The sequence below is a fragment of the Equus przewalskii genome, chromosome 1, assembly GCF_037783145.1.
Source record: "Equus przewalskii isolate Varuska chromosome 1, EquPr2, whole genome shotgun sequence".
In the NCBI taxonomy this organism is placed as follows: Eukaryota; Metazoa; Chordata; class Mammalia; order Perissodactyla; family Equidae; genus Equus; species Equus przewalskii.
Window position 1 is genome coordinate 182,373,931 of NC_091831.1, and position 25,033 is coordinate 182,398,963.

Here is a 25,033-nt window from a genome sequence, read left to right on the forward strand (position 1 = left end):
CTGGCTCAAAAAGCCAGCTCCTCTGAGTTATGGTCTGTTGACTGGTGTTTACTGGCATCAATTCTAAAAGGAAGCAAGTGAGCCATGTTGAGTCATGATGGAATCACAGACAATGGGAAGAATGTAGTGTAGGAAATCTTGGGGTAATATTTCAGGATGGTGAAAACGGAAAGAAATATAACGTAGTACGGTCATAAATGCATCATTCTACACCTTGGTCTTTGCTATTTTATTTTGTTTTATACTTTTTGGTATACAACAGCCCTATTTCAGTATCTCAATGTCTGACACAGCTACGTGATACTTCATTGTATGATTGTATCAAAATTTATTTAACTACCTGTTGATGGACATCAGGGTAGCTTCATATTTCAATAGGTATTATTCAAAGTCTTCCATAAAGATGTTAATCTATACTTTTACTCAAGACCACCCTTAGAGCTGGGCAACCGGGACCCCTATCCTAAGCCATATGTTAGAGGGCTCCCCTGGTCTTGCTCCAACCATAGTTCTGCCAAAACTGGGAGGAATCCCAGAACCAGGGGGCTATGCCCACCCAGAACCTATACACTCTACTCTTGATCATAATCTGAGTCCCTGGGACTATACAGTCCAGACAGCCCTGAGCCCGCTTCCAGGCACTGGAAGGATCACTTCCCTGGGTCTGTCCTTCACGGGGTGGATTGCAAGAGCACACACTGAGCCTTGAGGGGTGGCCATGGGGGGTTGTATATAAGTGGATGGAGCTTGAATACACAGACTAAACTGTCCAACTTGTGTTGCAAGTCCCCTTCTGGTGAAAGATTATACTAAGTGGGACATCAACGGGGCAGACTGAAAGCTGGCAGCTTCCAGTTTATCTGTTTTTTCCTAATATAGTGCTTGTTTTATTGTTTGTCCATTTTAAAAATAAAAACCTAATTAATAGGTTCCAGTTGAGGATGGCAATGCAGGAGATACACTGAATCTGCCACTACATATGGAACAATTTCCTCTGAAAACAAAACAAAAACTAGCTGAGCAACTGCTACATATTGGGTGACTGAGGAAAAAACTCATATTGAAGTGGGTAGGAGACACTGAGACACAATCTCGCCATAAACGCCGCCCCTGCGTGATGACCTACTAGCGGAAGGGACCTCATAAACCTGAGCTTCCCTGAAGTGAAGGCTTTGAAACCCACACCTGGCAGCCCAGCTTTAAGACCTGCCCCTGAGAGGTGACCCTCAAGACGTCCAGCTTTGGAAGCCAAGGAGGCTCGCATCCTCGAGACCCACAAGGCTACCAAGAACAGAGAAGTAGTTCTTAAAGCGTTTCCCTCTGGGACTCCATCTGCCCAGGGCCCAATGCAGAGGCAACCAAGTGAAAAGCTGGCTTTCCACGAAAGAGGCTCATTTGACTATCTGAAGCTGATGGCCTGAGGGGCAAGCACCTAATTCAACACACATCCAGGGGTCTAGTGAGAAACTCTCCACGGACAGAGGCCCACTGGCCTCTTTCAGATCCCTCTGCCTCTCTCCAGTTCACCGAATCTCCTGGAAAGCTGGACGCTCATGTGGTGCCCCAATTTTTGAGGCTGCTGCCCAGGAGACACCTCTACATCACCTGACTCTGGTGTCCAGTGGGGCTTAAACTCATGGGTCCCACAGGACTTAAGAGATGGGACAGAGTTCCTAACCAGCTCCCACCCCAGGGCGCACCTAGAGGCCACAGAGTCCAGCCTTCCTGCAAGAGGCCCATCAGCTGATCTGCACAGCTGCCGAGGGACCAAACACACATCCAAGGGCACTGGGTCCTCTCCAGAGAGTTTGCAGGGTGGCCGCTAGCTTGTGCTCTCCCTCTGCCACACTCCAGAGTGTCCATATTCCCCAAAGGGGAGCTTTCACATCCATCTGGTGCCTGGTTCTTGTGGCTGCTGCCTACAGGACGCCCCTTGATTGCCTGGCTCTGGTGACCAGTGAGGCTTCCAGTCCAGGATCCCACGGGACTATAACAATCAGAAAGACAGTTCTTGGCCGACCACCACGGCCAGGGCACAGCACTGACAGCAGACTAAAACATAGCCCAGTCCTTCTGAGAAAGAGGCCTGTTTGCTGGTCCTGGGGCTTCAGCGTGAGGGGCAGGCTTCTGGTTTGTTACACATTTAGGGGCCTAGTGAGGTGCTCTCTGGGGACAGAGACTGGTGGGCACCATCTTTGCATTCCCCTCTGGCTCATTCAGTTATCCAGTATCACCCAGAATGGAGCTTGTACAGTGGTCTGGCATCTCAATTTTTGCAGTTGCCACAGAGGGGACACCTTTAGGTTGCCTGGTTAAAGTGGCTAGCAGGGCTTATGCTCGTGGTCCCACAGACATATATTTTCATACTTTAAAAGTCGCTGCCTGAAACTCGGGCTTCCAATCAGCTGGAATTTAGGTGCTGACTGGGATTCTCCCTTTGGAGACACTGACAGATGTTGGCACATTCTTAAATCTTTGGAGCCACAAAAATAAAATAGGTGTCTGGGTAATCACAGAGGTTTGAGAGGAAACCAAGACTATGGCAGTGTTGGACAATAAGGTTCATTTCCTATACGAGGCCACTCAGACTGAAATTACATCAAGCATCTTTTCTGACCACAATGGTATGAAATGAAATCAATTATAAGAATAAAACTGGAAAATTCACAAATATGTGGAGATTAAAAACCATGCTGCTGAGCAACCAATGGGTCAAAGAAGAGACTAAAAGAAAAATAACGAAATACCTTGAGACAAATGAAAATGGAAATGCAACATACTAAACTTAAGGGATGCAGCAAAAGCAGTACTAAGAGGAAGGTTCATAGTGATAAATGCCTATCTCAAGAAACAAGAAGGATCTCAGATAAACAATCTAACTTTAGGCCTCACAGAACAAGAGAAAGAATAACAAACTAAGCTCAAAGTTAGTAGAAGGAAAGAGATAACAAAGATCAGAGCAGAAATAAGTAAAAAAGAGACTGAAAAGATCAATGAAACTATGAACTGGTTCTTTGAAAAGATAAAAAAAAATTGACAAAACTTTTTCTAGACTCACCAAGAAAAAAGGAGAGAGAAAACAAACAAAATCAGAAATGAAAGAGGAGACATTACAGCTGATACCACAGAAATACAAAGGTTCATAAAAGGCTACTATAAACAATCATATGCCAACAATGGGACAACCTCGAAGAAATGGATCAGTTCCTAGGAACATACAACCTAGCAGGAATGAATCATGAAGAAATGGAAAATCTGAACAGACTGATTACTAATAAAGAGATTGAACCAGTATCCAAAAACTTCCCAACAAACAAAAGTCCAAGACAAGATGGCTTCATTGTGAATTCTAGCAAACATTTAAAGAAGAATTAACACCAATCCTTCTCAAACTCTTCCAAAAAATACAAGAGGAGGGACCACTCCCAAACTCATTTTACAAGGCCAGCATTACCCTGATAACAAAATCCAGACAAGGACACCTCAAGAAAAGAAAATTACAGGCCAATATCCATGATGAATATAGATGCAAAAGTCCTCAACAAAACCTTAGTAAACCAAATTCAACGATACATTGAAAGAATCATACACAATAACCAAGTGGGATTTATTCCAGAAATGTAAGGATGGTTCGACATTTGCAAACCAATCGTGATACGTCACATTAACAAAGAGAAAGTTAGAAATCATATGGTCATCTCAATAGATGCAGAAAAAGCATTTGACAAAATTTAGCATCCATTTATGATAAAAACTCTCCACAAAGTAGGTATAGAGAAAATGTACCTCAACATAATAAAGATTATATATGACAGGCCCACAGCTATCATCATACTCAATGGTGAAAACCTGAAGCTTTTTCTTCAAGATCAGGAACAAGACAAGGATGCCCACTCTCATCACTTTTACTCAACATAGAATAGGAAGTCCTAGCCAGAGCAATTAGGCAAGAAAAAGAAATAAAATGCATCCAAATTGAAAGGAAGATGTAAAACTGTCACTATCTGCAGATTACATGATATATATATATATATATATATATATAGAAAACCCTAAAGACTCCACCAAAAAACTGTTAGTGCTAATAAACAAATTCAGTAAAGTTGCAGGATATAAAATCCATATACAAAAATTTGTTGCATTTCTATGCACTAATAACAAATCAGAAAGAGAAATTTAAAAACAATCCCATTTACAATTGCATCAAGAAGAATAAAATATCTAGGATTAAATTTAACCAAGAGGAAAAATACCTATACACCGAAAACTGTAAGACATTGATGACAAAAACTGAGGAAGACACAAGTAAACAGAAAGATATTCCATGCTCAAGGATTAGAATTAGTGTTGTTAAAATGTCCATAGTACCCCAAGCCATCTACAGATTCAATACAATCTCATCAAAATTTCAGTGGCATTTTTCACAGAAATAGAACAAACAATCCTAAAATTTGTATGGAACCACAAAAGACCTCCAATAGCCAAAGCAATCCTGAGTAAGAAGAACAAAGCTGCAGGCAGCACACCCCCTGATTTCAAACAATATTACAAAGCCATAGTAATCAAAACAGTATGGTATTGGCCTAAAAACAGACACACAGATTAATAAAACAGACTAGAGAGCCCAGAAATAAATCTATGCATATATAGTCAATGAATTTACAACAAAGGAGCCAAGAACATATAATGGGGAAAGGACAGTCTCTTTAATAAATGGTGTTAGAAGAACTGGACAGCCACGTGCAAAAGAATGAAAATGGGCTCCTATCTTACACTGTATACAAAAACTAACTCAAAATGGATTAAAGACTTGAATGTAATACCTGAAACTGTAAAACTACTGGAAGAAAACATAGAAGATAAGCTCCTTGATGTTGGTCTTGGCAAAGATTTTTTGGCTATGACGCCAAAAGCAAAGACAACAAAAGCAAAAATGAACAAGTGGGACTATAACAAACTAAAAAGCTTCTGCTCAGCAAAGGAAACCATCCACAAAATGAAAAGGCAGCCTACTAAATGGGAGAAAATATTTCCAAATCATTTATCTGATAAGGGGTCAATATCCAAAATATATAAAGAACTGCTACAATTCTATGAAGAAAAAAGGAACAATCTGAAAACACTAACTTACAAAGATATCTACATCCCTAGGTCCACTGCAGCATTATTTCCCATGGCCGGACGTGGAAGCAACGTTTCCATCGATGGGTGAATGGATAAAGAAAATGTATATATTACAATGGAATATTATTCTGCCATAAGAAAGAAAGAAATCTTATCATTTGTGACAGCACAGATGGATCTTGAGGGCATTATGCTAAGTGAAATAAATCAGACAGAAAAAGACAAATCTTCTATGATCTCACTTATGTGTGGAATTAAAAAAAAAAAAAACCGAACTCATAGATACAGAGAACAGTTTAGTGGCTGCCAGAGGCAAAGGGCAGGGTGCGGGTGAGTGGGTAAAGGTGGTGAAAAGGTACAAACCTCCAGTTTTAAGATAAATAAGTCCTGCGGACGTAATGTGCAGTATGGTGACTACAGTTATTCAATCTACTGTATACAATATACAATATTACTGTGTTGTATATTTGAAAGTTGTTCAGATTAGGTAGACACTTCCACTTATTCTAACACCTCTTCTCCCTAGTTAGTTTTATTACTTTTATGTTTTGATCTTTATGAGTTTATGTTCTGATCTCTAAACATAACATGCCTACAAATTTTTACCCTTACCTCTACATTTATATGCATTCAAAGTGCACAGGCTGTTCTTGATACTATAGCTTACCCAGTTCCTAGTATTGGTGTTTTGTTTTGTGTGTAACTTTAACTTTTCAGCTGTGTGACAGATTGCAAAACTGGCCCCAGCACTTTTCAACTTCTCCCATGAGAGGCTAGCCTACATCCTTATCCTTTGGGACACTTTTGACCAGTGGAACACTGCAGAGTGATGCCATGCGAGTTCTGAACCAAGAACTCAGCGGGCCCTCCAATTTCTGCTCTTGCGGCACTTTTGCTTTTGAGACCTCTGCCACCTCCACCTGTGAAGAAGTCTGGGGAAGTCTCATGGATGACGAGGACATGTTCCCAGTCACCTTCTTGCCCTCTGGCCCCCAGCCTGCCAGCCATCAGACTTTTGAGTGAGTCTCTCCTAGAGCATCCACCATGGGGGGACATTCAGCTAAAAGCAGAGGCAGGAGAGCCCAGAAAGATCAATCAAGTTGCCCAGATCAGAAAAATGGCTCAGCCCACACACAGAAGCATGAGCTGAATAAAGGGTTATGGCTTTTACACCACTAAGTTTTGGGGTGGTTTGTTTCACAGCAAAGGCTAACTTACACAGGTTGGTTTAGAGAACTCATAACCAAGGGTTTTTTCCCCATAGTCTCTCAGGGGTGGCACATCCTCTGAGTCCTTTGTTTAAGAATGATTTGCTGTTGCCTTTATTCATGGATAAAAAGTTAGCTAGCCAGTAAATTTTGGGATCACAATTTTCTAACCTTAGAATTTTGCAGACATGTCCCACCTCGTCTTTCGACATTACATATCACTATGAAGAGTCTGAGTCTAGCCCAATTCTTCCCTCTTGTACGTAACTGCTTTTTCTGATAGATGACTGTAGTACTCTTTATTTAATCTTGATTATTAATATTTATACCATACTGCTCCTCAGGTTGGATAATTCTACCTTGTCTTAAAATATAGTGTCCAGCTTAGATTTGTAAATTCAGTTCTTTTTTCATATATGGAAAGTTTTACTGCTTTTTTCTATTTATTTCAATCTCCAATTCAGAGACAACAATTATGCAAATGTTGTTTCTCCACTCTTTAGTCTTCATGGCTAATTGCTCTCATGGTTTTGTCTGCATAATTTCCTCAGACACGCTCTGCTTCCACAGTGTCTAGCAGTGAGAGTACAGAGCTGAGAGGATTTTACACGTATGTGATTAAATTTTATACAGTCTGGACTCCTAATAAAGAGGTGTAGCTGGGGCGTGATGTCTGTGCCTCAGGTTTCTCATCTATGGGATGTGGACAATAGTAACTCCTAACTAATGGAAGTCTTCTGAGAATTCAATGAGCCTACAAGAGTAATACTCTTTGAAGAGTTGTAGTAAGTTTGTAGGTATGTAGTAAGTAAATATTACCTTTATTAGCATTGTAAATTATCACTGGTTCTTTATTCATCATGTGCTCTACTTCTTATTGCTTCCAAAATGGTTTTAATTTCCATAATGGTTTCATTGTTATCTTCAATTTCTTTCCTTAGCTCACCCATCTCACTTTTCAATTTCTTCCATTTTTCTCTTCTCTTTGAACTCTTTTAACTTCTCTGGAATTCTGTCATTTCTTTCTCTTTTTTTTTTTTCCAGAATTCACGTTCTCTTTTACTTTTTGGAGTCAAATTCTGCTCTTCTAATATAAACTAAATGGTCCCATTGTCATGATCTGCTCTCTCTGAAATTCTAAAACACAAAGTGAAATAGTCACCAGGAGATTTGGAATTTTTTATGGCTCAAAAAGTACAAATCTAGTTTTTGTTTCCCCTCCCTCCTCTCTCCTACGCATCTCTGTTCCCCTTTTTTGTATTAGAACTCCTGGTTGCATAAAGTAATCATCTCAGTTTAGACCCAATGCTGCTGGTGCCTCACATCCCTCCACTTCGGATTTCAGCTCCAGCTCTACCAGACAGTTCTGAGTGGGCTCAGCGCCACCTCACACCACCAGCACCCAGTCTGAAATGGGAACTGTGTGTCTTCCTGCTTTCAGTCTCAACTCTTTCCCAGATGCTTCAGGAGCCTGCTGGTCTCTCCCCCAGCTGCTTGGAAGCATGGGTTAGTTAGGACCCCTGAGGCAACTGTCAGCCAATAAGAGCTGGAAGCCTGTAAATAAATGTTCTACCTCCTTCCTTCAAGTGGAAAATTCTGAGAGGCATTCTGTACACTTCTCAGAGGTCCCATCGGGATCTTATGTTTGCTAATCACCACAGCAACTTTGATGACACACCCGCACGTTGGCTTTCCCTCCGTCCTCGTGGCTCCCTCTCTGATCCCTAAAATCCTGTTTCTGGAATCACTGTCTAAATAATCTCTGCGTCAAAATCCTTGTCATAAGCTCTGCTTTGTAGAAACCTAAACTAAGATAAATATGTACAATTTCTCTTTAAGCCCTTTCCACCCATTTCTCTGCAATATGGAACTTAAGTTAATATCCACAAACTTTCTGGTAGCCTGTTGCTGTCCAAGTTCTTGTGATTTAAACTAAAGTATTATTCCCTTGGCAACCCAGGATCAAATAAATTCAAATGTTCAAATCAATATGCATCCTGATGGAGATTTAGAGTTATATAGGAGCTTGCCTCATGCAAACAGGGGATTTTCTCCTCTTATTTTTATTGTTTTCATTCACCTAGGAGGATTTTGTTGAGCAGATTTAAGTAAATTCTAAATCCCTAAAAATAAGAAATTATTTTGTCTGTTATCATAAAAATTCCAAGCATAATATATGACTCTAGCCTTCAGTTTCCTTCTGCAAAATAGAGGGGATGAGGCAACACTCAATTCTTTTTGAAATTTATAATTCTGTATTGGGTGCTGAGTTCCATAGTGTACCAACTGGAAAAGGCAAAAGCACTCCCTTTGTCTGGAAAGTTTAGAAACCTTTAGTAACTGAAGCAGAAGGAGTAGACGGTCTAAATATGAGGCAACCAAAGGGGAAGGGAATGTCTCCTTCACTTCTCATTTTCTCGAACTCTGTAATCAGAGAGGGGGTTGCATGAATAGCAACATCTACAAAGAGGGATAAACCACATTGTAATAACGAGTTTCAAGCTTCATTTCCATTTAATTTTAACTAGAATTATAAACAAATACTGCTAGCTGAAAATTTATCTACTTTCCTTTCCTTTGAAAATTCTTTTGTGATTGATATTTGCATACTTTGTAAAAAGTATGTTAGGAAGAAATGTTACAATAACAATTTTGCAATATGCCCAACGATAGACAGTAACATAGGAGAGCAAAACATTAACTAACATTCTGTTTTGAGTATTAGCATCACATGATGTCAAAATTTTTAATTTCCTGGACATAAAAAGGATCTTAAATTTTTTAAAAAAATGATTCTACTTGGTTACCTACTACTACTAGAATTTACTTATATAATGTTTAAATGCATGAAAGTTAGGTCACAAAATTCTAAATTTGACACAATCCATAGAATCTACTTATTTGTACAACCACGTTTTAAAACGATTCTTTCATTGACAAGTAGCACATGTTGAATGCCTTCTGTCTCCTGCACTGTTCTAGGCAGTAGTAAGGTGAGATGAGACCCTTGACTGCACAGAGCGGACAGTCCAGAGAGATTCACCACATGTAAGCAGGCAGCCCCCACACACAACGAGCATAGCCAGGATGAGAGGAAGACAGATCTGTGGGAGCACCCAGGCCCGCTCCCTAATCCAGACTTACAGGGTAAGAATGATTCTCTAGAGAAAGCCTTATCTAATTGCCTAATAATTGAAATAAAACGCTTTTCTATTACAAAGTGGTTCCCTACAAGAGATCAAAAGAAACTATCTACCTGAAAAATTCCATGCAAGTTAGAATTTGCTTTTGTGCACTTTCGCATCTTTAAATAGACAGAGAGAGAATGCTCTCAATATAAATCTGTCTTGGAACGGATTTCTTCTGAAAGTGATTTATTGGCAATGATTAGTTCTCTGTAAACATCCTGAAAGAACAAAGTTTTAATACTTGAAATTATTCAGGAAAAACTAACCCGAACACCTTCACCAAATGCACTTTGATAATGGCAAAGTACTGTTACTAATCCTAATTAAAGCTCTTTATAATGTTCCAAAGGACAAAGAACAGAAAATAATGATCTAAAAGAGAGACATTGTGATTGCCTCAATGCATTATTCTGTTTCTTTAGAAGATAAATGCTATATGAAGGAAATCAATATTGGGAGGAAAGAGTTTTAGCCCACTTAACTTCACTAATATTTAATATTTATTGAGCATTAACAATATATATAGGGAGCTGTTTAAAATTTCAAGTTAGCGACAGTCTCTGGCAAAAGATGGTTATTTTATTTCTAACTGCATTTGGGTCCTAGCCATAACTCTTAAAACACCATGTATCTCTGTTAGAGATCTAAATGTTAATTGTTACAGAATTGTTAAATTCTTCACAGGCGACCTTAGACAAAGCAACTGCTAAGTGTTTATGGGCCCTAAATGTCAAGCATAGTGATAGATGAAACTATTAGTATAAAATTATTTAAATATATAGACAACTCAGTGTAAGCTATTACACAAAACTAATAGCAAGGTTGCAGGACACAAACTCAATATGCAAAAATCAATTTCATTTCTATAAAATAACTACAAGTAAATGAAAATTGAAATTTTATAACAATACCATTTACAATAATCACAGACGTATGGCATACTCAGCTATACATCTGACAAATTATTGCAAGATCTAAACACTACAAAATAGTGCTGAGGGAAATTTAAAAGGAGAAATATACCATGTTGATGAGTCAGAGGACTCGATATTGTGAAGATGTCAATTCTCTCAAATTGATCTATAGATTCAATACACTACAATCCAAATCTCAGGGGGCTTTTTGGTAGAAATTGGCAAACTGATTCTAAAATCCTCATGGAAATGCAAAGGACCATGAGACACGGAACTAGCCCAAACGACTTGGAAAAGAACAATGTTGGAGAACCAACACCACCTGATTTCAAGGCTTCTTAAAAATCTAGAGTAATCAAGACAGTGACGCATAGCTGTAAAAATAGAAAAATAATGGGAGAGCCCAGAAACATATCGACACAGACAACTGACTTTCAACAAAGTTGCAAAGACAATTCGGTAGAGAAACGACAGTCTTTTCAACAAATGGTGATGGAAAATTTGGATGTCCATATACAAAAATAAACTTCAATTTATACCTCGCATCTTATACAAAAATTAACTCAAAATGGATCATGAACAAAGCTATAAAGGCTGCAACTACAAAAAAAATAGTAGAAAATATAGGACAAAAATCTTTGTGACCTTGGGATAGGCAAAGATTTCTTAGGCACAGTGCCAAAAGTACAATCCATAAAGGAAAAACTGATAAATTAGACTTCATCAAAATTGAAACGTGTGCTCTTTGAAACATAGCATTAAGAAAATGAAAAGACAAGCCACACATGTGAGAAAATACTTGAAAATCATATATCCAATAAAGGAATTGTATCTAGACATAATATCTTAAATATTGTACCCTTTAAACATGCACCGTTTATTGTCTGTCAATTACACCTCCATAAAGCTGTTTTGAACATTTACTGAAATATTTCTTCTTAGGTAATACTTCATTGGATGAACTTCATTCTGTAAAATGTCACCTACTTCTCTAGTAGGGAAGGTTCACATTATTTCTTAGAAAACGAAAATTCGTTCTAAGCAGTTTGCAGGCCGTCTTCTGGAGTCTGATCTATTTTTTCGAAGAGGAATGAAAATGCCCGTGGCCTTTGCATGGTCTCCTCAGAGGGGCTCTTATCCTCAAAGGAGCACTAACCCGGGAAAGCACCATAAGCAGACCCAGTTTTTAACCAAATTCCAGAACAGTTTTTCTTAATTCATTTTCTCCTCTCAGTTTTACCCACTATGCCCTTAGGTAGAAATAATTTCCACATATTCAGCCCTTCTCTCATCAATACTGCATTTTAAAAGTTAGCTTTTCCTAGACTATTTGAGCAGTGAACAGAGAATTTTACTACTAAGTGTATAAACTTCCCTATGTCAGCAAGGACATTATACAATGTCAAATAAAGACTATATACTTCTAATCCATAACCTTCTCTGAACTCCTGCACTAGCAAATATGGAACAGCATAATTGTGTACCGAAGACTCTCCTTTAGTCAACCATGAGAAATAGTACTGTGTCCGCTCAGCACCAGGGGGTCACAGAGCAAACATAATTACGCATAAATCATGGATACATCTGTAAAGCAAATAAACCAAGCAACAAATCATGCAGTGAGACTGGGAGTCAAACCAGGTGGGCATTGGCTTTTAAGTGTCCATAGATAGAAAGGATTATTGAAAGGAAAAGTGCCATTGTGAGTGTAAGTATGTTGACTGAGGCCAAACACTTATTCAACTCATTCGTATATATATGAGAGAGAGAGAGCCTTTTCCAAGATGAATGTGACTGAACCATTGTACATGCTGGACATGGCACTTCATTTCTGAATGTGTTCACCCAGCATGACTTGCAATACGTTTGTAACACTAGAATTGTCACGCAGCTCCTGCGTCCAGAAATGAGAGTCAAGGAAAAAGAATCAAGAAAGGGAAGTTTGATGAGTTTGGTTATCTAAATGGAGTTAAACTTCCACTTAAAATAAAAATACCAGTAGAATCTATACCTTACATAATGAAAAATAGATAAAAATACAATAGACTTGTGTTGTACTTTTAATTTCTCAAAGCATACAAGGTTTAACTTTCATGCAATTCCAGGATCCTGTAGGACCATTCTTTATTACATGTATCAAGACATTGTCTAATCTATTTAAAGCGGCGAGACATTTTCAGCACCAGGCCAGAGGGTTAACATCCTCTCAAGAAAAGCCATAATAACTCAAGTACAATTTTTATGTCATACACTCAAATTATTGTAATGAATGAGACAGCACTGTAAGTACTAGGGGGCATTTTCAAATGAATAATGGTTTAACATGAAAACATAATTAAATCCCAGATAAAATGAGTCAAAAATAATTTAACAGCATTGTTAATATACAGTGAGTTGATTTGCTCATTCCATTTAATTTATGAGAGTCCACCTTGTAAAATAAATAAAAAGTCTAACGCAGCGGCAGCCTGTGCGGTCAGCACGGCAGCTCCGATCACCCTCAGCTCATGCTGTCTCTTCCCGTGGAGACAAGGACCCTGAGACTCTTCAATCATCCTAGTGGTTGATTAACACAAAGGTGCTCTGTATGAAAAAGGTGTTGAATTGAAAAGCTAGTCATAGACACAACCACACACAAGTCAGAGCTTTCTGTATCTCAGTTTTCCTTTATGTAAAACAAGATAATCATGGTACCAGGTAAAAATATAAGATCTAAAGTTCTGCATCATGCAATGCTCAGGAAATACCAACCAAGAAGAGAACTGGGATGAAAAAAAAAAAAAAAAAAAAGAGAGAACATGTTAACTCTTATATGAAAGACGTTATAGAATTCAAAACTTGAGTTATAATAAATCCTATAATATTTGTTCAACACACTAATATTTCTAGCTCCTCTGTTTAAATGATCTAATGAAATGTACAACTGCGTGTCACACTAGATGATAAAATACTAGCATCTAAAGGACTTCAGATGATATTTCCAAATCAAAATATGGTTCTTCAGAGTTCCATCCTAAGGCCTCCACAGTATCTCTACTTCCCACAAGTCCAGTCCAGTGTCCTTCGTCCAGAGCCCGTCACAGGTTTGTGCCACCTCCTCTTCTCACTGGGTCCCTCTCGGTTTCCCCTGCAGCCCTGACTCGACTCTGCAGGAACGCTTGCTCACTGTTCCCCGTGAAGACCACACATTTTCAGGCGTTTTTCTCTTCTCCACTTGGCAAGTTCCTATCTCTCTACTTAGTTGTCCTGTCACCTCTGCCGTGAAGGTTTCTCTGAGCCTTGTGGCACAGGTGGTTCTTCCCTCTCTGCTTATGGCGCAGTGAAGAGAACAGACAAGCCAGAGTCGGGCAATAATCCAAATTTCCAGCCTCTACCACTGATCACCTGATCCTGAGGAACTTACCAAATCCCTCTAATCTTGCTTTCCTCATCTTTAAAGGACTTTAGCTCAGCAAATGCCTTGTCATGTAACATGAGGGCCAGATCCTATAACATACACAAGACGTGGAGAACAGAACCCAGCACACAATAGGTTCTTAGCCAATGGTAGCTGTCACTGTTGGCAATCCACACACTCTACACAGGCATGCATTGTCATTGCTTAGCTTACATCCACCCCACCCTAGACCATCAAAAGGAGTGAGTGTATTTAATCTTCTTTGAATTCTTAACAAATAGCACAGTGCCTGGCAGAGAGTGGTGACTAACTGAAGGATGGATAGATGGACAGATGGATGACTATGAATCATAGAGCACAACACTTCATTTTGAAGACAGTGAGGCCCAGACTACTTAAGCGACTCATTGTGGGCCACAGTTCTAGTCAATGAAAGAAAGAATGTGATGGAACACAGGTAGAGAGGATTTGGTTATCAGGATCTTTCCTATTTGGGAACCACATTTCCTCCACTCAGTGTTTTTTGCATGAGGTGGTAAACTAGGTAGGCCTGCTTTCCTCTGACATTCGCATGTCATGTTACCCAGGCTGGCCACGCAGAGTACCCCACTTCACCTCTGGGTCACTGTAATTGGTCCAGGGTGGAATTGTAGCTCAAGTAAGGACATAAGAGTTCTTTAAAAGTCATCTCTCTCTTTAGACGGATGCTGCTCTGAGACCAAAGCTTAGCTAAAATACAGAGTGGAGAGAGAAAAGAGAAGAGAATAAATGTTGACATCATTGGAAACTGCCTCAGGCTGCAGCTAACATTCCTGGTCCTTCCATCATTTGTTTAACCTGTGGAAGTCGGGTTTCTATCATTTGCAAAGGTAAGGATCCTAAATACAATTTGTTTCCTAATTTCTAGACCCATGTTCTTCCTATACACCCTGATGTCTGCTAAATAGCTACTAAATAATGTAAGATACTCATCAAAGACAAGTAGCTGTAGACTAAGCCAATTTCTTCATTTCCAATGGCAAACCTGATGCATTTAACCTCAGTATCCACCAGTTAATGGAGTGCTCAAAATTTGAATGAGATGATATTGCTAAAACTTGCTATTCACAAATATTACCCCTTACCATTTACAGAAGTAATATTTTTAATTGGTAAATCGTAACATTTGACAGTCAATTTTACTTTGTGTACAATGTACACACAAAAGTATTGAACCCTGAGCTGCAACAACTTTGTAATATTTAAAAATGTCTGTTTCATATGGTGCTATCAACACAGTCCTCTCCTTATCACTTACATTTGTGGAAACATTTCATTAATAGAAAGCAAGTTTTCAAATTAAGAATGTAGTATTGGGAGTTGGCCCCGTGGCCCAGTGCTTAAGTTCAGCACACTCCGCTTCAGTGGCCTGGGTTTGGTTCCCGGACTTATACCACTCGTGGGCAGCCATGCTGTGGTGGCAACCCACATACAAAATAGAGGAAGACTGGCACAGATGTTAGCTCAGGGCAAATCCTCCTCAAAAAAAAAAAAAAAAGGGTTGTAAAATTGATTTCCATCATTGTTTACTTTCCTAAAGACAAATTTTAAAATCCAAAATCTAAAACATTTAGTTTTATGAATTTTTCATAAATAGATCAATTTTAAATATATGACCTAAATATGGTTAAAACTCCTACTGAAAAACAGTGCAGGCTGAAACTGAACAAATGCCCATTATAAACATGAGTAAGTTAGGTAAATACAGTGTGGCATTAACAGTTGAGATTTAAAGCAAATTATCAGTAAGTCCCCTTATACTCCCAGGACTTTATTGTTCTACAAATTCTTGAATTATTTTGTTAAACTATATTCAGTATCTAATAAAAATGCTTTTTCAGGTGAGAAAAAATATATAAGCCGATGTTTTAGAGTCACATAGGGAAAATCAGAACACTTGGGCCAATTTCCCCAGAAGAACTTTCCAAAGCTTCATCTTTTTAAATTATCCTTTCAAAACTGAATGTTGGATTACAATTTGAAAAATCTTAACAAAATATTTATCCTAATAAATATTTGAAAAATATTATGTAATAGCATGCTAATTAAACTAATTCTTTATCTTTCTAAAACAACTTTAAGTACCCTGTCCTATGGAGAATACTTTTAGTTCCTCAGTCATCATTCTTGTGTAATTTTACTTGACAACTAGACATTAATATTCTCTTTAAATGGCTCTACCTTTCTTAATTTACTCTAAAAAATCGTGTATAGTGAAGGGTATTTAAAGCATTAATTCACTTGTTCCTCTCTCCTCTAAGGTCCTTTTAAACCCGCAGCCCTCATCATCTTACGATGGAGTTGTCACAGAAAAACCAAACAACACATGAGGCACATTATTGGCTCCCACTTTAATATAACAAAACCCAGGTATGACACAAATAAAACTGGAAGAATACTTACTCTACAGGTTTTTCCCAGGCAAGGGGATATAGAATTTCCCTGAAAAACGATGAGGAGCGAAGCCATAGATGTTAGATGTTAATACGATCTCTAAAGAAGGCAATTTATACCCTGACCCTCGCCTGACTCACACATCTGGCGTGAGGGTTGGAGAAATGGATCGCTGAGAATGCCAGGACCTCAGAAAAGTCTGTGCTTTGAAGAGCACCGAGGACAACTTCTTTTTGCCCCAGTAAAGCTCCAGGAATTTTTTCAGGCTTGTAAGAAATCCCATGTCCAGATGGTGAGGAACAATGATTAGAAATGCCTGCAGAAGGACTCCAGGACTTTCATCCTGTGGGCAGCTTCACAGAGACCCTGAGGGCTCAGCCCAGAGAGGCTGGTGGTGAGCACAGAAGGACACAGCAGCAGATGCCAGCACGGAATAACGGGAGAAGGAGCAGAACTGAGAATATAGAACAAATGCCAGCGTGGAAGGCCTGCTTACTGGAGACAGAAGTGGGAGGAGATGATGACGTGGCAGGGGGTTTCTAGCAGGGACTGAGGGCAACTCAGCACCTGGTGTTATTTCCTGACCTCTCCCCCAAGCCAAGACTTTGACAGTATGTTGGCCTGTTAGAATTGACATGCAGCCCCAAAGAAAGAGGGTGTATTAGCTATTGCTGTGCAGCAAATTACCACGAATTTAGGGGACTTAATGCCTGTAGGTTCACAGTTCTGTGGGTTAAAGTCTAGAGCAGCCACACCGAGTTCCCTGCTTACTACGTCACAGGCTGAGATGAAGGTGTCTGCCAGGCTGGGTTCTTGTCTGGAGGCTCAGGAAAAATCTGCTTCCATTGAGGTTGTTGGCAGAATTCAGATCCTTGTGCCTATAGGGCTGAAGGCCTTTTTCCTGGCCAGCTGTCAGCTCCTAGAGGCCAAACAGCCACTCTCAGCTCTTGGAGACTGCCTGCACTCCTTGCCGTGTGGCCTCTTCCATCTTTAATGCAATCCATGAAGAACCTCCCTCACATCAAATCCTTCTCTAGCTTAAGGTCTCTCTGACTTCCTTGTCTCTGACCTCTAGACCCAGATGGAAAGGACCCATGCGATTAGGTCAGACTCACCCAGATAGCCTCCTTTGCTTAAAGTCAACTAATTTGTACGCTTAATTATATCTTCAAAATCCATTCACAGCAGGGCCTAGATTAGTGCTTGACTGAGTAACTGAAAGAAAGCGTGTGAACTCCAGAGGGCGGGAACCATGGGGTCTCTCTTAGAACTCTGCCTACCACAGAGTGGGAGGAGAGAATTGACCTAGGAAATCTGGAATTGACTTAGAAACCCCTAATTGAGCATGTTTATGTTGAACTGACTAGGATGAAATTTCTAGTCAGTTCTAGTGGAATATAAATCAGGATAGAAATCAATCAATATTGGAAAATTTCTTTAAAAATGGTTCTATATAACACACACCAGAGTTTGTAACCCAAGAAATATGAACCCACTCAAATTATGATTCTGTTAGAATATAGCATTGCTACAATAGTTAAGCTCATATGTAAACTTGGTATGACAGGAAACCACATGTCAAAAATTCTCAAAAATTTTATGCACATCCCCACATCAGCAGAGTGAATGTAGGTACTTGAAATTATTAATACTTGGCCATCAGTCTTCTAGTCTTTTCTCTCTTTAGCTAATTCTATTCCTAACCCTTTCTGGCATTATTTGCATCCTAAAACTTCTTCCATGTAAATCTGGAGCTATCCAATTTTATCTATTTTCTTCAGATCATGCCCATGTCTGTTGAGTAGCATGCTGGGACATCAGGAAATGTCCCAGGACGTAATTCAGTGACAGAGGGGAGTGAGGATATTAGTTTTCTCTCCCTGACCTTCTTCTTTACCACGTGGGTGATGGAACCCAGAAGAGGCCCGAGTCTCAGGGTCAGAAGTGCAGCCAGGGAAAATTCAAAGCAACAGCAGGGTCCTTAACATCCTTCAAAAGCTAAGGAGGGATAAGAAAGTCTAGAAGGTGCTTTGAAGAAGACTCTTGAATTCCACCTCCTGTAAGGATGCTCTGATCCTCCTAGACCAAAAGGGTTTCACCATGAAATTGCTGCTTGAAAGAACCCTCCATTTGGACAGGCAGCTGAGAGCCAGGTTTCCTGAGAATTACCAGCCCCCTGTGGAAATAAACCAAAAATCACTGAAGACTACGCGGACACTGCCTCTCCCAGAAACACAAGCACACAATTAATTGCACTAGAGTAGGATTTTTAAATGTTAAAGTGTTAAGTTACAAACACAATGTGCTTGATATAAGGCTGTTGCTTTTACCTTAGAAAACAAAGTAAATCTGATTTCCAGTTATATCGTTACTCAGCTATGGTTAAGTCCAACTACTACTTGCAATTATTCTGGCTCCGACCATGGTGCCAAGAGCTCTTTCCATGAACCAAAATAAATAACCAATCTCCTTTAGGAAGAGAGGGGACTCAATAAATTGATGAAAGACCCTCTTTGATCAGCATCCAGAGCACCAAGCTGCTTCTAAATTTATTCAATTCTCACTGTTTTTAAAGAAGACTGAGCTATTTATTTCTGTCCTTTGGGCAAACTCAGAATATAATGGATGAAATGTCAGAGAAAATGAAGAAAAATGGTGATATTCCCCAGCAGAATAAATACATCTCATGCAAAAATCAAGCTACCAGAGTCACTGTGAGCCCCAAGTGAGGGGAAGCTGTAAGACATAGAACTGAGCTGAAAGCATGTGCAAAGAGCTCTGGTAAATGAGGATTTATATTTATAACGAAGCAGCATCCGTAAAGACTGATAATCTTCCAGGAGCAGAGGCTCTGGTTCTCCGATTCCTAGATGTTACCTCAGCCTTCCTAAAGTATTTGTGTGTTTGGACCACATCCCACTCTGGGGTCTCAGAGACCCCCGTCCTGATGCTGTGGGCTTTGAGCCCTAATGCAGGAAGACAAATGGCTTCTCAATGTGCATATGGGCGAACATTTGGGATTTCTGAACTGCTCCTTCAACATCTGCCAGAGAATGAAGTTTTATTGGAGAAAGCTGTCTCACATTTAAAATTTCATGCACAGTAGTTTTTAAAAAATAATGATTTGATATTAATCACTTAACAACAGATGAATATTGACTGTCCTGAGTGATATTTCTCAGATCCTGGCCAAGAGACCTCCTCATCATCCCAAAGTTCATCTTAGACATTCCCAGCTCCACGTCTCTGCTCACCCTTCCTCCACAAAATCATTGAAAGCCTGCCTAATGCACCTCAGATCCTATTTTTATGAAGCTTTCACCCAAAACCGGAGTCCAAACGATTCCCCTCTTTTCCCAATTCTTTCAGCAGTTTTTATCCCCCGTCCACATTGACGTGTTCCTGCTTCCCCACTAGGCTGGTAGCTCTCTCTTGATGAGTTCTTGAAGTAGGTGGAATAAAGGCCACTCAAAGATAGCAAGTCCTAATCCCGGAAGGTTGCAGATGTTGCCTTGTCTGGATAAAGGGCCTTTGCAGAGGCAATGAAGTTGAGCATGCTGAGATGAAGAGATGGCCCAGGGTGACCCAGGAGGGCTCTAAATGCTTTCACAAGTGTCTCTACAAAAGACAAGCAAAGGGAGATCGCACACGCACAGAGGAGGGGGCAATGGAGGACAGAGACTGGAGCGATTCGGCCACAAACCAAGGCCACCGATAGCTACATGACACAGGAAGATGCAGGGAATCAATTCTCCCCTAGAGTCTGTGGGAACACAGCCCTGCTGACCATGACTTCAGACTTCTGGCTCTGGAACTGGGAGAGATTATATTTCTGTTGCTTTAAGCCACCAGTTTGTGGTGACTTGTTACAGTAGCCACAGGAAACTAATATGGTCCAGCAAATAAGTTTGTTGACTGACCCATTACTCCTCACAGAGGGAATATAATGCAGCATACAGATAACCTTAGCTTGTCATGCAGACACCTGGACTCGTGTAGAGCCATGTTTACATCTGGCTGGACAGGTCAAAATTTGATATCCCCTAATTATAAGAAAAATGTAATCCTCTTTTTGCAAGGTTATTCAGGTTCTCTCATTCCCAGGTGAAATAGTGGTTTAGCTCATGAATTTCTGAAATAAGACTCATGGGTTCCAATGTCAGCCCTTGCACTTGCTAGCTTTTCTAGGTTAGACAATTCATTAAACCTTTCCCTAAGCTTCCATTTTCTCATTTATAAAAATCTGATACCTTCATAGGATTGCTGAGTGGGTGAAGTAATCCATGCAAAGCTCAGTGACCGGCATGTGGTAAATGCTTAGTAAACAGTAGCTATTTTTATTATTGGGTTTCCTATGGTTTATTTGTTGAACAAATTTTTGCCAAAGGCCTCTTTTGAGCTTAGCATTCTACTAAGACCTGACATTACAAATCTAAAGAAACAGACTTCCTCAAAAAATTAAAAATAGAACTACTATATGATCCATCAATTCCACTTTTGGGAATTTATCCAAAGGAAATGAAAACACTAACTTGAAAAGATATCTTCAGCCCCATGTCCATAGCAGCATTATTTGCAACAGCCAAGACACAGAAGCAACCAAAGTGTGAGGGGTGGATGGCTAAAGAAGTTGCCATATGTATGTACAATGGAATATTATTCAGCCATAACAAACAAGGAAATCCTGCCGTTTGCAACAACACGGATGGACCTTGAGGGCATTACGCCAAGTGAAATAGGTCAGACAGAGAAACATAAATACCATATGATCCCACTTATATGTAGAATCTAAAAAAGACATAACCCAAACTCACAGAAAAAGAGATCAGATTTGTGGATACCGGGGCGGGGGGGGGGGGGCAGGGGTGGGTTGGAGGAAGGTGATCAAAAGGTACAAAGTTCCAGTTGTAAGTAAGTACTGAAGATGTAACGTACAAGGTGATGACTGGTTAACACTGCAGTACAATGTACAGGAGAGCTGTTAAGAGAGTAGATCCTAAGAGTTCTCACCACCAGGAAAAATTTTTTTCTTCTTGTTTTGCTTTTTCTCTTTCTTGTATCTATATGAGATGATGGATACTAACTAAACTCATTGAGGGAATCATTTCACAATATATGTAAGTCAAACCATTATGCTATATACCTTAAACTTTTACAGTGATGTATGTCAGTCATATCTCAATAAAACTCGGGGGGTGGGGGAAGAAATAGACTAATTCCCATGGTCATGAAATTTATATAATTTGAATTCCTAGCCAGTGCACTTTTTCAAATTCTTAAGATGAGTACTTGATTTCTGTATTGGTTTTCTCTTCTTTGATAAGAAGACTTTCAAGGCCGTACAGCATCCTGTGCATTTAGCTTTTTCTACATACCATATAGGCAGGGTTCTCTCCCATTGCTTTTTGTATGGCTTACGATTTCTTTTTTTTTATTTCTTGATTGATATAAGAGTTATCTAGGTAATGTTTTCTAAGTAGTTGAAATATTTTGTTCAATTTCTAATTACTTATTTCAATTGTATTGACTTATGAACAGAGAGTATTACAATAAAATTGTCCATTTTTTAAAAATTGCAGAAGTTTTCTTTGTTGCCAAGTACATTTCATACAGGTTTATTACTAATGTATCTTCTTCAGAAATATGCCTTTTGTATTACACATTGTCCTATTTTATCTTGTTTAGAGCTCTTAATTTTAAATAGGACCTTGTTATTAATATTGCCCCCCCTGCTCTCTTTAGGTTTGCATTTGCCCAATACTGTCTGTCTTTGCCAAGATCTCTCTGCTGTCAATCTTTCTTCCCTGTTTTTGTAGTTTGTTTCTCTTGTAAAAAGCACACAGCACGATTTTGTGTTCTAGCTCTGTCTAGCAGTCTGCCTTTTAGTGGAAATCATCCCATTCATACTAGGCATATACTTCATTTTATTTCTTTCATCTACTTTATGTTGATTTCTTATTTAGCATCATTGCTTGCTCTCTATATTTATTTATTTATTTATTTTCTTGAGGTCGATTACCCCTGAGCTAACATCCGTGCCCATCTTCCTCCATTTTACACTTGGGACGCCTGCCACAGCATGGCTTGACAAGCGGTGCATAGGTCCGCACCCAGGATCTGAACCGGTGAACCCCAGGCCACCAAAGCAGAGCGTGCAAACTTAACCACTACACCACCGGCCCAGCTGCTATAGTTATTTCATAATATTTTCATTACTTTTTTTTATCTACTCTTACATTCTTCTGCCATTCACTTTTAAATTCAGCAGTACTTTATCATGCTGTTAATTATCACCCTCTATATTAGTTAGGGTAATGCTAGATGTTATGATAAATAAACCCTAACTTTTCAGTAGCTTCATATGCAGGAACTTATTCCTAACTCATATTAACATTCCAGTGTAGTCCTTGGAAGTGGGGTTCTGCTCTACTCAATTATTTTGGAACTCATGATGATGGAAACTCTGCACCTAACTCTGTACCTTCAACTGGATGCCAGGGGCAAGCTAAAAAGGAAAAACATGAAGGATCCTGCCTGGCAGTTAGACCCATTTCTGCTCACGGTCCAGTCACACACAGGCAAAGCCAGGAGTGCACTCCAGCCATGCACACGACACAGACACACATCGCTCTCCCCTTCCTTAGCCATGAGCTGTCAACACCACTAGGTTTCCCATGTTTTTATCATGAAGCCAGCGATCTGCCATGCTGATCTTACTATCTAATACTCCAAAGTTCCTGCAGAAGGAAAAATAAAATGGAAATTTGTAAATATGCCAGTTATCTTACCTGTTTTTATGACATGTGTAAGTTTATTCTCTGAAAGGAATCTAAACTGTGATTCCAGATGTTTGCCAACTTGGCTCCCCAAGATTCCCATGTCACTCAGAGACTAGCCCCTTCCTCTGACGAGTTCTGAACACTCCCTCATGCACTATATTCTTCACGAAGCTGGCCAGGCTAAGAGGGCTTCGCTGGTTCCAACAACTGTGTTGAGCACTCAGGCAGCATTGGTTTATCATAAAATGCCTCCCCAAATATTCCGTTTAATCCTTTATGAAAAATTTCTCATCAAAATAATGATAAATTTAGTAAGACTGAATCTTCTGGTAGATATTCACAAGTAATGTGAATTACTTTATCTAAGGAAAGGGAAATTATTCAGGGAGAGAAGTAAAAGCTAAAACGTACCACACCCTAGGGTCACCAGAATTCTTCATGGTTCATTTCGTTGCACAGTCCCAGAACGGAAACAAGGCTAGGAATCAGCAGACATACATCATTCAGTTCAGTGACCCACTGCTGAACAGGATCCTAATTCTGTAGCAGCTCAGCTATGGTTGAAGTTTAGGCTGAGGACTGGGTTACCAAGGTTAATTAAAGCACCCAAACAAGGACTCAGGAGATAATTAGAACGCATCTCAAAGCATCAGCATTACCTTGGGCTTTATGAGATGCTTTTTACAGCTGGTCTTTGCTAAATGGGGAGGGATTTTTATGTCACTATAAATCACATTTAACTGAAGTTTTTGTTGCATAATTTACTGCATCCTTTTCTTTTTAAAATTTCTAGTTTGCCTTTGCTTTTGAAAACATCTCTTCCTCTGTGCATTTCCTCTCAGTAGCACTGTGTGCCCATTCCTTTCTCCAGTGCTCTCCCATCTTATCTAAGCAGTGGGGATGTTATCTTTACATCCAGGGTTCTGTGGTCCTCACTAAGAGTCAAATTCAGCTTGCACCTGTCTCACTTCTAAACCTAAGTTGGTCCGTGGGATATTTGGTGTATCCTGCATTAAGGAAACCCACAGCCTTTTAAAATAAGTCCTCATCTTTGAAAACCTGCTATTATTATAGGTTAGAATACTCTATGGTCTTATTTCAGTCCAGCTCCCTTTTGTGTGAGAGTATAAGGCAGGTCCAGACTGAATCCCATCCAAGAAGTTAATTATGAAAAGTACTAGAAGATTTGGGTCAAGATGGCAGTGTAGGTGAATACTGAACTCACCTCCTCCCACAGACACAACCAATTTACAACTACTCTGGGAACAATTGCCGCTGAGAGAGAACTGAAAACTGGATAAAAAGAACTCCCACAACAAGGGACAGTCCTGACTGCGGTGGAAGAGGCAGAAATTCCTTTCTGGAGAGGAAAAAAGCCACTTTCATGAGCTGCAGAGCTTCACGGCCAGCTGGGAGCAATCCTAAGGTACACAGCCTTCCCTCGAGGAGTGGGGGATCTGAACGGGGGAGCATTACTGCTATAAGAAGTTTTGGACTCAGCACAACTGAGACAAGTGTCATAATATCTGGTTTTGCTGGCTACTAACAACAACAGGGAATACCCCCAGAAAATCTATTGAACATAAGCAGAAAAAAGCCTGTTCTTAAAATTCACCCATTTTGGAAAGCAACCTAAAATCAGGAGAAAGAAAGGTACACAGTCCTTTGGTGAAAAGAGACTCACCTGATAGGCTCTTGGTGCATCTTGATGACAGGTGAGACCTCTCCAGGGACTGAGACATCAGCAGCAGCCATTATTGCAATCTAAGTACAGGCGTGCTGACATAGACGCTGGCAGACACCACTGGAGTTCTTCCCCTGGCCAGTTAGCCCAGAGTCTGCCCCACCCACTACAGCAATGATTTAATCCAGCTCAAACAGGGCAGAGAACCTGCCTTAGGGACTGGCTCCACCCAACAGCAAGCCCTCAGGCAACTTGTGGCCCTGCATAGGTGGGGTGCCTGGATCTTCTGCAGCTGGGTGAGTGGGT

The 25,033-nt window shown here is 39.9% G+C and overlaps 1 long non-coding RNA gene across 4 annotated transcripts in view; it reads left to right on the forward strand.

Moving 5' to 3' along the window:
* LOC139084872 (uncharacterized) overlaps nucleotides 1-25,033 on the forward strand; it is a 45,115-nt gene that overhangs the window by 9,795 nt on the left and 10,287 nt on the right. For 2 of the 4 annotated variants that reach the window (XR_011542731.1, XR_011542737.1), the window contains exons 2-4: nucleotides 14,532-14,700; nucleotides 16,132-16,240; nucleotides 24,281-24,469. This is a non-coding gene — a long non-coding RNA (uncharacterized lncRNA). Of the gene's footprint in view, nucleotides 1-9,314; nucleotides 9,480-14,531; nucleotides 14,701-16,131; nucleotides 16,241-24,280; nucleotides 24,470-25,033 lie in introns of all 4 variants that reach the window. The other 2 variants (XR_011542736.1, XR_011542738.1) reach the window with 2 other exon arrangements.